At 36.3% G+C, this 13,399-nt stretch overlaps 1 long non-coding RNA gene across 1 annotated transcript; it reads right to left on the bottom strand.

Moving 5' to 3' along the window:
* Positions 1-7,042: 7,042 nt before the first annotated feature.
* LOC129751849 (uncharacterized) lies at positions 7,043-8,562 on the bottom strand. Its single transcript, XR_008738809.1, has 4 exons — positions 8,451-8,562; positions 8,202-8,391; positions 7,220-7,382; positions 7,043-7,133 (listed from the first exon to the last, which is right to left on the bottom strand). It is a non-coding gene; the product is annotated as an uncharacterized LOC129751849 (long non-coding RNA).
* Positions 8,563-13,399: the final 4,837 nt, after the last annotated feature.

Here is a 13,399-nt window from a genome sequence, read left to right as displayed (position 1 = left end):
ACAGTCATTCTGCAGGTCCGGAAGATATACCAGCCACTTTTTTGAAGCGCTGCATATCACATATGCTAACCCTTATAAAACGAATCTTCCAAGCATCGCTCAACACGTCTACGTTCCCCTCTATATGGAAAGAAGCCTACATGTTTCCGGTCTACATGAAAGGCTACAGGAGGAATGTCAACAATTTTCGCGGTGTTTCTGCCTTATGCACTATTGCCAAATTATTTGAGCTGGATGTTTTAGACCCTATCTTCTCGTACTGCAAACCCTATTTTTCTTATGATCAACGTGGCTTTATGCCTAAGCGCTCTACGACCACAAACTTGCTGGCGTTCACGTCTAAGGTGCAAGACAGTTTTGCTTCAGGATTACAAACAGACGCCATCTACACCTGTCAGCCGGTTTCGACAAAGTGAACCATGAAATAGCTATTGCTGAACTCGTTCACATTGGTATTTTTGGATCTCTTCTGGAATGGTTTCGCAGCTACTTGGTAGGTCGGAAACTTATTGTTCGAACGGCAGATTCCTTCTCCAACCAGTTTTTTGCCACCTCTGGAGTGCCTCAAGGGAGCCATTTAGGACCAATACTATTCTTGATTTATTTTAACGACGTGCTGCTGCTCCTCGATGGACCAAAATTAGCTTACGCAGACATGCCTTGATGCCCTGAGGTTGCTAAGTTCCTGCAGGACCAGTTCAACCTTTTCACCTCCTGGTGCGATGTCAATTGTCTGCCTTTGAATCGTAGTAAATGCACAGCAATATCTTTTTCCCGTAAGCGGCTACCACCAAAAGCAGGCTATTGTTCGAGTTGAGCACGTGAAAGATCTTGGTGTCATTCTTGACAAAAGGACGGTTTTCAAGATTCACACTAATTACATCGTCGATAAAGCTTCTAGAAGTCTAGGTCTACTGTTCCGCATGACGAAAGACTTTTAAGATATTTACTGTTTGAAGAGTCTCTATTGCAGTTTGGTTCGTTTGATCCTTGAATACGCCTCTGCTATGTGATGCCCTTATTACCAAAACGGCTTCGAGCGTATTGAGGCTTTCCAACGGCGTTTTATGAGATTCGCCCTTCGACACCTGAGCTGACAAGACCCGTTCCGACTTCCCAGCTACGAGAACCGCTGTTGCCTAGTCGACATCGACATGCTACATGCCCGCAGGACCGCCGCACGAGTCTCTGTCGTAGCTGATTTGCTTTCATCTAGAACTGATTGCCGGCACTGTTGGAAGGTCTTCAACTCAACATACAACCACATGGTTTGAGAAACCGTGATTTTCAGCTCTACGCCTCTCTTCGGTTGAATAATTATGGGGCTAACACAGCACTTATTGGTAATCAAGACATTCAACCGCTACTCCGAACATTTTTAATGTGACGTTTCGTGGGATACATTCCGAAGAAAAATTCTTACAGCTTTAATTTTTTTTGTAGACAATTGTATTTGTAGTGTCATTGATTTTAATTTTTAATTTTTTTCATTAGGATCAATATGTGATCTGTTGATGTACAATAAATAAATAAATGAAAGTATGAACTTCCCGATCGATAGTATGCGCATCTCACGGAAACGTTTAAAGGGCCGTTCACTAATTACGTAAGCACATAGGGGGGGTGGAGGGGTTTCACATTTGCTTATACGATCTCTTACTAGGGGGTAGGGGGGGGGGGGGTTTCCAAAAATCTTACGTAAGAAATGCTACATTGATAATTCGCCACAGCCATACGAAACCATATTACTCAGGTTTTATTTTTATTTCTCACTACCTATTTGTTGGTAATTTTTTATGTTATGTTATTAATCTTTGAATCTGTTTTAATTAATAAAAAAAATAGTTGCTGGTCCAATAAAATTAAAAGAGAACCAATTCAAACCAACATTATTGAATCACATTATTGTAAAAGATCGTCGCTATTCACTTTTAATCATAACAATCTTTTTAATTGAGAAATTTATAGAAACAAAGAAAGAGGAATGGTGCGTTCTGACACCACGATATGGGGGCTTTAAGATAGTAAATTTCTAGACAGTTTTTTCAGTGATACCAACCAAGCCACTACCAACTCTAAATTATACAAAATATTTACCAAAAAAATGTAATAAAACTATATCGCTTATCGCTGAAGTGAATCTCAGCTTTTAGGTTAATTAACAGCGGAATTGTCGTTAAACATTTTCCCACCAATTCTAGTGGCATAGAATTTATTTTATGATTTTATGATTTTATGATTTAACTATGATTTTTAGTTCAAAAACAAATCATTTTTTATGGTACCTTGTGCTAACCTGATCTCTCACTTGTTTCTAAATCGGAATTTAGATTTTTATTGTTTATTCGATTGTAGAAATTTATTGAAGATTATTGTAACCATGAACATGCTATGTCCTTAAAACTTAATGTTTTCTATGATCGTTTAAGACATTTCATCTGTTGTTTTGTATAAATTATGCTTTCCAAATGCAGTTTTTAAGTTTTACTTAAAAAGTGTTCTGCTTTGAAGCATGGATGACACATTTTTAATATTTTCAAGCTGGTTTTTGAAAAAACGTGTCAATTTCTTATAGAATTGAAAACGTAAGATCTTATTAGGGGGGAAGGGGGGGTTTCGAAAAGTCTTACTTTGTCTTACCAGGGGGGAGAGAGGGTTGAAAATTTCCAAAATCTTGCTTACGTAATTAGTGAACGGACCCTAAAAACGTTGCACACGATCGATTTGACGATCTTTACAGATTTCGCGATTTTTTAACTCGACCACGTCGGGTTTTTGACGTGGGTGTCCAAAATTAATTTTCATCTCGCGGCTTCCATCACGTTTAACTTTTTTGGAACAAAACGAATCGTAATGAAATTTTCAGCACTGATAGAAGAAACATTTTCAAACAAAGCACTGTCAAAACATTTATGATCCGACAACTAGGAGCGCTATGGTTTAATAAACAGTGCGTTCAGATTTTGGGTGATCGATGCTTTAATGCACCCAGAACTTTTGCAAAATATTGAATCATGCAGTTTCCGGGATATGTATTGGTTTTATTTGGGTTCCTTTTATGTTTTTTCTGCTTTCGGTATGTATTGAGCCTAAGTCGCTCTATAGCACGCATCACGTTAGACGTCGGGGTACCGACTTTTCTCGCCACATCCCGAACGGAAGCCGATGGGTCCTGTTTGTAGACATCCCTGACCTTTTTGTCGATTTGTCGATAGCAGGACTGAGACCAGATTTTCGACTACTTTTCAGTTCATCTTCAAATGTACGATGTTGACCATGTTTTTTAATAGCTGTCCGTACCGCTCCGACGCTCACATTTTCTTTTTTGACCAATTTTCTCGAAGAGATTTTACTCACAATTAACCACTTGTGCACGATACTTTTTCTCTTTTCCGGAGTAAGACCACGCAATTTGAAATGTAATCACAAACTAATTTTTTTATGTTATCACGTACTATCACATACAGAAATGTGTAAACAAAAGGATGCAGCCAGTAAATTCGGATAAAAATATTCGATTCAAAATGACCGTTAACATTAGGTGTGCTTATAATTTCTGGAACAGTCTATTCGACACCATGAATTTGTCGTTAGGAAGTTCTTCACATGGTTTCGTCACTTTTGCACAACAGAAAGTCTGCGCCGAAAGCATCCTAGCAAGTTCGATCAAAAAGCACTCTCCACTAATGAGCAGGAAGATAATTGCATGATTTATGGCCGGTGTGTCAATATGTCATCACTTTAGTGGCTCCGTGTGGCATAAGTGGCCAGCAGCAACTAGAGTGGAAGTGACCTGGTGTTGCTAAATGCACTTTACGAGCCGGAGATTTATGGCTGCTGCCAAAAGGTAACACGTGCGTGAGATTATAATTTATGCGTTCCTCAACCGGACATGAATTTTAATATGCCTAATGGTCTGTTGATTAATGTTTTGCCAGTTTCTGGGAATCGAAAAAGTTGCGTTTTGATTTATGAAATTTCTTCAGTGGTATCTTCCTTGGCGACAGCTTAAGCTGTTTGTTTTAAGTGACAAAGATCTATGTTTAAAATGAAAGAAGATATGCATGAAGCACCAAACATCAATTGTTAACCTGGACTAATTAAATCAGTTGAAGAAATTGCTTTGTAAGAGTCTGGCGACCATCGTCCGTTTGGTCCGGACAGGTCTTTTGCGAAATGAAACTACAAGTCGATCCCCGGAAGCCAAGCACTCAAATCAACCATCCCCTGGGTTGGACATTCTCATAAACCATTTCGGACCCGAGATAACAAAATTAAAACTACACCTTTTTCTGCCACCATATCTCACTTTCTAATGCATGGCTTTCAGGTCCCCGTGTGTCTATACGGTCGAAGAATTTGAAACCAAACAACCGGAGTCAGGGGTTAGAAAGTTATTCGGTAGCGAAACGGTTTTCCATTTCCAGAACCAAGAACCGGGTGCTGGGAAAAACTGCCGGAAGCAATCGAAAGTAGCAGTCCCTGGTCAGGTCAGGTCTTATTCTTGTGAAACAGAACAGGACCCGGACTAGAAATCGAATTGGACCGGCTGCTTCTGGCTGTCGGAAACTGGCCGTCATGGAGAACCACCATCAAACATTTGGTCAAAAGTTTTTAATTTATTTATATTCATTTTCATCTGAGAACGCCGGAGGCGCCTGAAAACCCGGCGAGGATGATGAAAATTGACTTTCACCAAATCACTCACCAACATGTTCTTTTCCTGGGTTTAGACTGTGGAAACAGGTTTTGTTCGCCAGGATATCATTTGCGATAGTGAATTAGTTCTATATCGTTCTAATGTTTAGAATGGTTCAAAAGTCATGAAAAAAGCAAAATGAAAAATGTCAAAAATCCTCAAAAGGTAAAAAAAAAAATAATAAAACTTGCCTAAAAATTCAAGTCGTAAAATGAGTCAAAATTGCCAAAATTGTCAAAATTGTCAAAATTGTAAAAATTTTCAAAATTGTCAAAATTGTCAAAATTGTCAAAATTGTCAAAATTGTCAAAATTGTCAAAATTGTCAAAATTGTCAAAATTGTCAAAATTGTCAAAATTGTCAAAATTGTCAAAATTGTCAAAATTGTCAAAATTGTCAAAATTGTCAAAATTGTTTAAATTGTTTAAATTGTCAAAATTGTCAAAATTGCCAAAATTGTCAAAATTATCAAAATTGTCAAAATTGTCAAAATTGTCAAAATTGTCAAAATTGTCAAAATTGTCAAAATTGTCAAAATTGTCAAAATTTTCAAAATTGTGAAAATTGTCAAAATTGTCAAAATTGTCAAAATTGTCAAAATTGTCAAAATTGTCAAAATTGTCAAAATTGTCAAAATTGTCAAAATTGTCAAAATTGTCAAAATTGTCAAAATTGTCAAAATTGTCAAAATTGTCAAAATTGTCAAAATTGTCAAAATTGTCAAAATTGTCAAAATTGTCAAAATTGTCAAAATTGTCAAAGTTGTCAAAATTTTTAAAATTGTAAAACCTGTCAAAATTGTCAAAATTGTCAAAGTTGTACAAAATGTCAAAATTGTCCAAATTGTCTAAAACGACAAAATTTTCAAAATTGTCAAAATTCAGATTTCAAAAATCAAAACGATGCATGAATTGTCAGAATTTCCACTTCCAATTTTGAATTTTGAACCTTTCTAGTGCCGCAACAAAACATGCAGTGTGATTGAAGAGCAAGATCCTCAAGAGCAAATATTTGTTTATCCTGGTTCAGCTATCTTGTAGAGCTGGAGTTGAATTTGCAACTTAATTCACACAGAAACCTGTTCTGGACCTTCTCCTGAAACTACGTTTCCAAAATTTTGTTCCGGTAGATACGCTAGAATTCCCATCATGATCCATTAGAAGAACACTTGCCAAGCGGTCTCAGTTTCGGGTTAATTTGGTGTATGGGAGATAAGTTAGGCTGGTGGATTCTTAATTATACCCCGAGCAGACATTTATGGCAAAATTAAAGCAAATTTTTTCTATCACGCCCCGAGAGGAAAATTTGCTCTCATTTTGCTTGACATAAGGTGGTACACAGCAAAAATGAGAGCATAAATTTTCATACTTGGTTAGCAAAATGATACCAAATTTTGCTAAAACTGAGACCATAACTACACCTCGATTTTCGAAAGCATGGAGAGCACAATAACATCAATTTGAGGTATCACCTATTTTTCAATAATAGCAAAAATTGACATCATTATGCTCTCATAATTTTCGAAAAAATACGGTGTAGTCAAGGTCCTAGTTTTAGCATAATTTGACATCACGTTGCTAACCATGCACGAAAACATTTTTACTGTGTAACCCCATACTCAAGCAAAATGAGAGCAAATTTCACTCTCTAGGAGTGATAGCGAATTTTGCTGTAAAAGTTTTCTCGGGAATCCATTGATTTGTCGTTAATCTGTCAATTTAGTATATTACTGTTAATAACTGATTTAATTATGCGTATAATCAGAATTCATATTTGTTGAAGAAAGTTTAATTTAAATTTAATTTCATTCGCCATATTCTGTTCGTAGTTTTCCTAAAGAATGTAGATCGGGGATAGAATAACACTAAGCTTTGAACATTTTTCCAAAAATATCTGGTACGAGAAAATCCGAGCGATTTTTTGGCAAATTCTTGGCCTTTGATTTCAAATACCCGAAATACTCTTTTCAGCAACGTATCTGACAATAGGGCAGTTCTTTCAACTGAATAAGTTATTGCATACTATAAGGCGCAATTGAAAAGCCGATTATAATAAGGTTTCACTAACACTTTCATAATGATTGATCTAGAGGCCCTATATGAAAATTCATATCTTAACTTAGAAACAAGATTAATAATAAAATTTAGAGAATGAGTCAATTTGCAAGATGCTTATTGAAAAACGCTTAATTACTATGGTCTGATGAATTTCACACTTACTTTATGTTACAACCCGATTGGGCACAACTTGCAAGCTGGAAAAAACAGTACAGATGTGATACTGTCACTAACCTGTTTGACTGTTAGCAAAGCAGCACTGTAAGCATTGGTGATGCTGTTAGATCCAGCAACGTCGGAATCCTTAATGATTGTGGTGCGAATTGAAAAACTTTCTTTTTCGTGATAGCCTTATTTTTACGCTTTCAGTTGTTTACCTAAAAAAATCAATTCACTTTTATTACAGGACGAAAATAAACTGTGCCAACATTTGAAAAACATTCTTGAATTGTTGATTGTATACCTGAATTACAATGATTGATTGGTCCTTATTTTCGCTTGGAGGCGGAAAACTCCTTGTCTGTTACTATCTTTAATAGTAATTAATGGTATTGTTGAAATTAATAACCAGTCCGATACCAGTATAAACCTCATGAACGTGATTCAGTTCCTTCGGTTAGTCGATCCTAAAAATAGAAAAAAATTGTTGCTATCAATCGTTGATTATCAATTAGTTCCTCGTTATGTGTATGATTTTTCAGTCGATTTTTTTGTCAAAAACAACCGTCTTGTCGGTGCGTAACAAAAGTTCCTGACCTCTGGTGCTATCCCTTTCCGTTAGATAGCATAATCCATTCTGGAATTTGTTGCCAACATTTAGGCGTAATCCAACAAGAAATGTGATGCCAACCTTTTGGAGAATTCCATTTTCGTTTTTGGATCCAACATTTCGGCGTTATCGATTTCCGTACGAGCTGTTAACATTACAGCGTTTTTTCACCTTGGTTGCCCACCAGTTGTGCACTAAATGCTTTCAACGCGTTTTTGTGCAACAGTTACGTGTAACTTTAATTCCAATGAATATATCAAAATAAAATAAAATTTTAATAACCAACTACCATCAACCAGAAGAAAAAAAATTACAAAAATCAGTGCACAACTGGTTGGCCACCGGATTAAAACAAATACTCTTTTAGTTAGTGGTTACCTACAGAACTATAATAATGGTATTTATATTTTTTACAGCAGCGTATTTGTCTGGAGGAGTAAAAACGAGAAGGTTGGCTACAATAACATCCCCAAAATGTTCGCTAACATTCCAAAATAGATTATGCCTCTATGACGGAGTATACGTTGCCGGATGTCACAGACTTTTACTCACGAGGCGGTTGTTCATTAATTTGCACGGGCAAATTTCCGAAAATACGTTAGCAGCATTAAGGCTGGAAACGTAACAAGGAAATAATCTAAGTTTAGCTTTGTTGAAAAGTGAATTAGGTACTTACCTTTGACACAAATCGATCCATCCAAATTGGCCAGAATGTTTCTGTTTTCTACCATTTGCAGCTGAATAAATGTAGAAATTCTATGTCATCCAACGATTCCATCAGTTGATGCTGTCAACGAGAACAGTATCGTTTCGCCGAAATTCCAGGTCAATTTGTCTATTGTTGACATCGTAGAGAATAAATTGATCTAAAAAAAAAGAGTGAATTGTAAGCCGGACGTAAAATTTAGCAAAAATCATGACTTACAGGATTGATTAGTTTCAGCATTACGAACTTCCTGTGACCCTTGACGGTTATTAAAAAGGCATAGTCGAATTGGCCACCTCTTGACGAATCGGAATCTCTGCTTCAGCATCAGCATCACAGTATTTGGAATTGACTGCTTTCCCGAGCAGACTTTTATGGCAAAATTAAAGCAAATTTTGCTATCACGCCCTGAGAGCCCAGCTTGCTCTCATTTTGCTTGACATAAGGTGGTACACAGCAAAAATGAGAGCACAATTTTTCATACTTGGTTAGCAAAGTGATACCAAATTTTGCTAAAACTGAGACCCTAACTACACCTCGTTTTCTGAGAGCTTGGAGAGCACAATGATGCTCATTTAGGGCATCACATAATGTCTAATGAAAGCAAAATTTAGCATCATTAAGCTTTCAAAACGATCTTAAAACGAGGCATCATTTGGATCTCCAAAAAAGCAAAATTCGGCATTGCTTTGCTAGCCACGTTAGAAAATTAATTCTCTCATTTTTGCTGTGTACCACCTTATATCAAGTGAAATGATAGCAATTTTGAACTTCAAAGCGTGATAGCGAAATTTCTTTTTAGTTAGCTGTAGGAATAGTACTCGCGAAACCTTCCAAGTTTTCGCATTCAAAACCGAGTTTGATGATAAGCGCCTTTGTGTAGGCAGCGTATTAGTTTCTGAAAGTAAAAAAACGAAATTAAATTTTGTTCTTACGAAAATATTTATCCTGCCTACACAAAGGCGTTTAAACAGCGGCTTCGTGCTATAAAATGCGCCTCCAACATGTCAAGTCATATTTCATTAATTTTTCGGAAATTTGTATTCCTAGAAACAGAGAAGTATGAGCATAAAATTGTAAAAGCTCTTATTTTTTTTTTCAACGTAACAATTTAAAAGCTGATTAACAAGTCAACAAAATATATTATTACCCTTAAAGTGATGACAGAAAAATAACTTCTAAGAAATGTGATTTTTTTTTGTAAACAATGAAAAATGATAACTGGGGGAATGAAGAAAGGTCGCCTGGAATGGATTAATGAAATTTAAAAATTTATATGTCATGATTATCACGCAACCTAACTAAACGAACTTAACGAACTTCAATTGGAGCTCTACTTTTGATTTTCTGTTTTTGTTGCGAAGTATATTCAAACAATACTTTAGAATCAGGTGTCTGTTTTTTCCCAAATAAAGTCATTTTAGTTAAGTGAATTTGATAAGTTGAGGATGAATAAGCGAATCGGTTTATTTAAAAAATGAAAAAAATATTGAAAATGGATGATGAAAAATTTATCTTTTAAGAACAGAATCATTTTCATAAGCTTTACCATTTTTTTCCGATATTTAACATTACTTGAGACTCTAACTTGAACAGTCAGACGAAACATGTACATGGCAGTTTTTCTATAGATTTAACTTCAGCGGCGTAGTAAAAATTAGCTAAATACGAATGTTATTGATGTTACTGATACAATTTGAAAATGAGGTACCCGTTCAGAATTTTTGGGTAAATTATTATCTACCTTTAAAGTTAAAACTATTCCATGCAGTGAAACGCTTGAATTTGTTTGAAAGTTTTTACTAAGTATAGATCCAAATCCGAACAAAAGTGGATCAAAAATAATTTTATTTAATAGGTAGATCAAATGTTGGATTTTTTTAACAGAGTTAACTGTTTCCCGAAAATTATTTGATATTGAAGATTGATTTTTTCGTTTCAAATATTGCGGCAAACATGTTCCGACAAAAATTTAGTACATAAATTTTCTTCATATGCTTATGCGCCCTTAGTTATGCAACACAAATAAACCATAACATAAATCAAATTATGTAGGAACACAGTCAGAAAAATCCATAGCATCCATAGCCATAGCATCGAATTTGTTGATGCAATTAATTAAAATATTTTATCTAATTACCTAATCTAATACCGAATACTTAAATTCTCCGTTTTTTCACTCACCTGATAGAATTAGCTAGAATTAGTCGCGAAGCTCCTGCACCGATGTCTGCTCGATTCTACCGATCTTGTACCAGATGGTTGCTTGAACGCTGTTCCAGATGAAATCCGAACCGGCTGTTTTCAGAGCCTGATTCGAGCAACAAATGTAAATTTGTTGCATTTTGCTGCCCGGTTCTTGTGTGGATTGCAGAAGACTTAATCTGGATCCTTTTAGGTATTTGATTGCCAAGTTTTCCTCTTCACTTACGGTTGTGATGAAAGGAGTGAGCAGAGCAGGTGCGGTCGTCGATGGAATCACAGGGATTCGTTCTGTTTCCCAGGTCCTGGTTGGAATGAACGTTGTCGTAACCGGAGAGCATTCGAACTTCCAACGATGAGAGTTGAAGCTGCGGCAGCGGCTAGGAACAACGTAGGGTTTAATCGGGTTCCACTTGACTGCTGTCATCTTTACCCCTCCTGACTGGAACCGTTATTTTGAGGTCGACTTTTTCCTTGTGATTATGCTTATGTTTCTTTTTCTGTTAATTCGTATTTTTAAGACTCTCCTATAAATAGAAAAAATATTGAAATAGACACGTGGCCTAGCCCGGACTGAAACAACTTACCGGAGTATCCGCCAACCAAAGAACAAGTTTCCACATCCGAATATGTTCCGTATGACGACGAATCGTTGCCGTGTCCCTGAGTTGAACTATTACTGTGCAATGGGAATCAGTATGCGGACGTTTCGAAGGACTGGAAGTAGGTTGGGCTTCTTTGAAAGCTGAATAAAATTGGTACAGCTGGGCGCTGGTTAAGGATATTCTGTCTCGATGGAAAATTTAGCGTAACAACTCAACTTTACGCTTCCAAAGCTCAGAACAATTTTTCTTGTGCTCTTCAAGATTTGTCCTAGAATGTGTTAAACTAAATGGTAAAATGCTACCGGCGCGCAAAAGTGGTAAGCCAAACACGCAAACGAAAAATAGAAACCGTGACACGAAACGGATGCGAGGATGCGACACAAAAACAAAACCGCCCCATGACTTTTGACGTTTCTGTTGTTGATGTCTAACAGGGATGCCAGGTGTGGAGTTTTTTTTTGAATTTTCATTTGAAAACTATGTATATACTACAGGAAGACAAAAGACAACCTGAAATCTAGAGTTTTATTTGATTAGGTCGTATGAGCCACTCGACTTGTTTCGAGAAAATCACTGCTGAAGTTTTGTAACACATTTTCAAATCTTGTTTTTCAAATGTGACTCAGAATTGTCTGAAAAATTGTTATGCGATACAATAATAGATGAGAAATGTGCCAGTGAAAGAGATACAGGCATAAATTTAAATGTTCGGGTAAACAAGTACTTACGACCTTTTGCATTACGTTTTTGGCTCAAACGTCGTTTTGCAAATTGGTTTGTTTTATCTGATAACATGACTTATTTTGTCCTAACCTTCGCTTATTTCTGATAATTTGCTTTAAGTATTAAATTTCTCATAATTTCTAAACATATTATGGCTCCTCTGGGGTATGACTCAATTGTTGGCAAGTAATTTGAGGAAATTCCTCCAATGGTTATTGAAATAATTCTCAAGCATCTTAAAAAAGAGGATTAAATAAAGTGGACTTACGTTTGAATCCCTGAAGCGTTGTCTGCGGGTGATATGCGCTCTACAGAATTGGTGAGAGGGCCTTGTCCAAGTCTCTTAACATTAGAGTTTCGCATTCTCTAATCACCTCTGTGCGGCAGCTTGGAATCTGTGCTGCGAGGGACTGTGAATCAGGTTCCTATTCAACTGGAAATGGCCGATTACTAGCTGGGACTCTGCTGATAACCATTCATAGAGTGCAGAAACCACAGAAATAGCTCATCCGAAGCTTTTATGTTGACTGCCACTGTTGGGAAAAAAAAATTATCAAGCTGAAAAAGAAATTTAGACATAAATCTATCGATTATTCCACTTACCCAGTAACAAGATAAAGAAATTTATTTCACTGCGATAATCAGAACCACTCTTTTAAACGATTCCCGTTTTAATAAATTAACATTTCAGCACCTGGCAGTGAATTTCCTTCTAAAATGCAAAACGTTGCAAGAACCAACCCGACGAAATGTTGTTTTACGTCATTTTGCATCACGGCAATCCAGTGCTGCGCAAAACGTCGTTAAAACCAATTTGCACTCAAAAATGAGAAAGTGTTTATGCGTCTTAATTTCAAATCATGTTCAAAAATTTATTTATTGATCAAATGAAACCAAAATTTTACCTAACATAGAAAACATGTTTTTCAATCGTTTGCAGTGAATAGCTCGATTTTGTTTATGTTGGCTCATACGACCTAATCAAAACAAACTCTAGAAATAATAATTTAAACATTATAATGTTTAATTTTTATAATAACAGTTCGTCAACCTATCAGTTGCACATTGTAGATCAGCTTAAAGAAACCTCAAACATAAAAATTTGATTCAAATTTATTTGTTGTATTTCACGTTAAGCGGGCCACAGACTACACAACAATTGTACAAATGCGATGAAATTCGATGTAATTTTGTCGCTGTAAACATGATTTGCATAGTGTATGGCACTGTTTGAATGTGCGCCCAAACGGTTTGAGTAAAATCGATCGGGATCGAAATATTTTGTACAAACCATCCTCCCAGCCGGGGTGGAGATGGTTTTTTTGTCTTGCTGTTGCTGTTTTCGCCAGCAATCGTTTGTGTTCGCGTGAAAAATGTTTGTATAGTGTGTGGGCGAGCATAGGTCAAACAATCGTCGTGGAATCATCGAATTTGTACAGGCCATTTGTATAGTCTATGGCCCGCTTTACGTGGTATCTTTTTTTGGCCCGTTGGGTATCCAAAAACTTAAGAAATTACATTGAAAACATTGGACAATCGTATAAATCATAAACCCCACTTAAGAAAAATCAATGTTATAAAATTTTCTTTGATCATGAAAACCAATGATTATTTGTTATGTTATAAATAATTGTCTTT

The sequence above is a fragment of the Uranotaenia lowii genome, chromosome 1 (genome assembly GCF_029784155.1).
Source record: "Uranotaenia lowii strain MFRU-FL chromosome 1, ASM2978415v1, whole genome shotgun sequence".
Taxonomy (NCBI): Eukaryota; Metazoa; Arthropoda; class Insecta; order Diptera; family Culicidae; genus Uranotaenia; species Uranotaenia lowii.
Note: the sequence above shows the minus strand (reverse complement) of the source record. Positions and strands in the feature narration are given on the sequence as shown.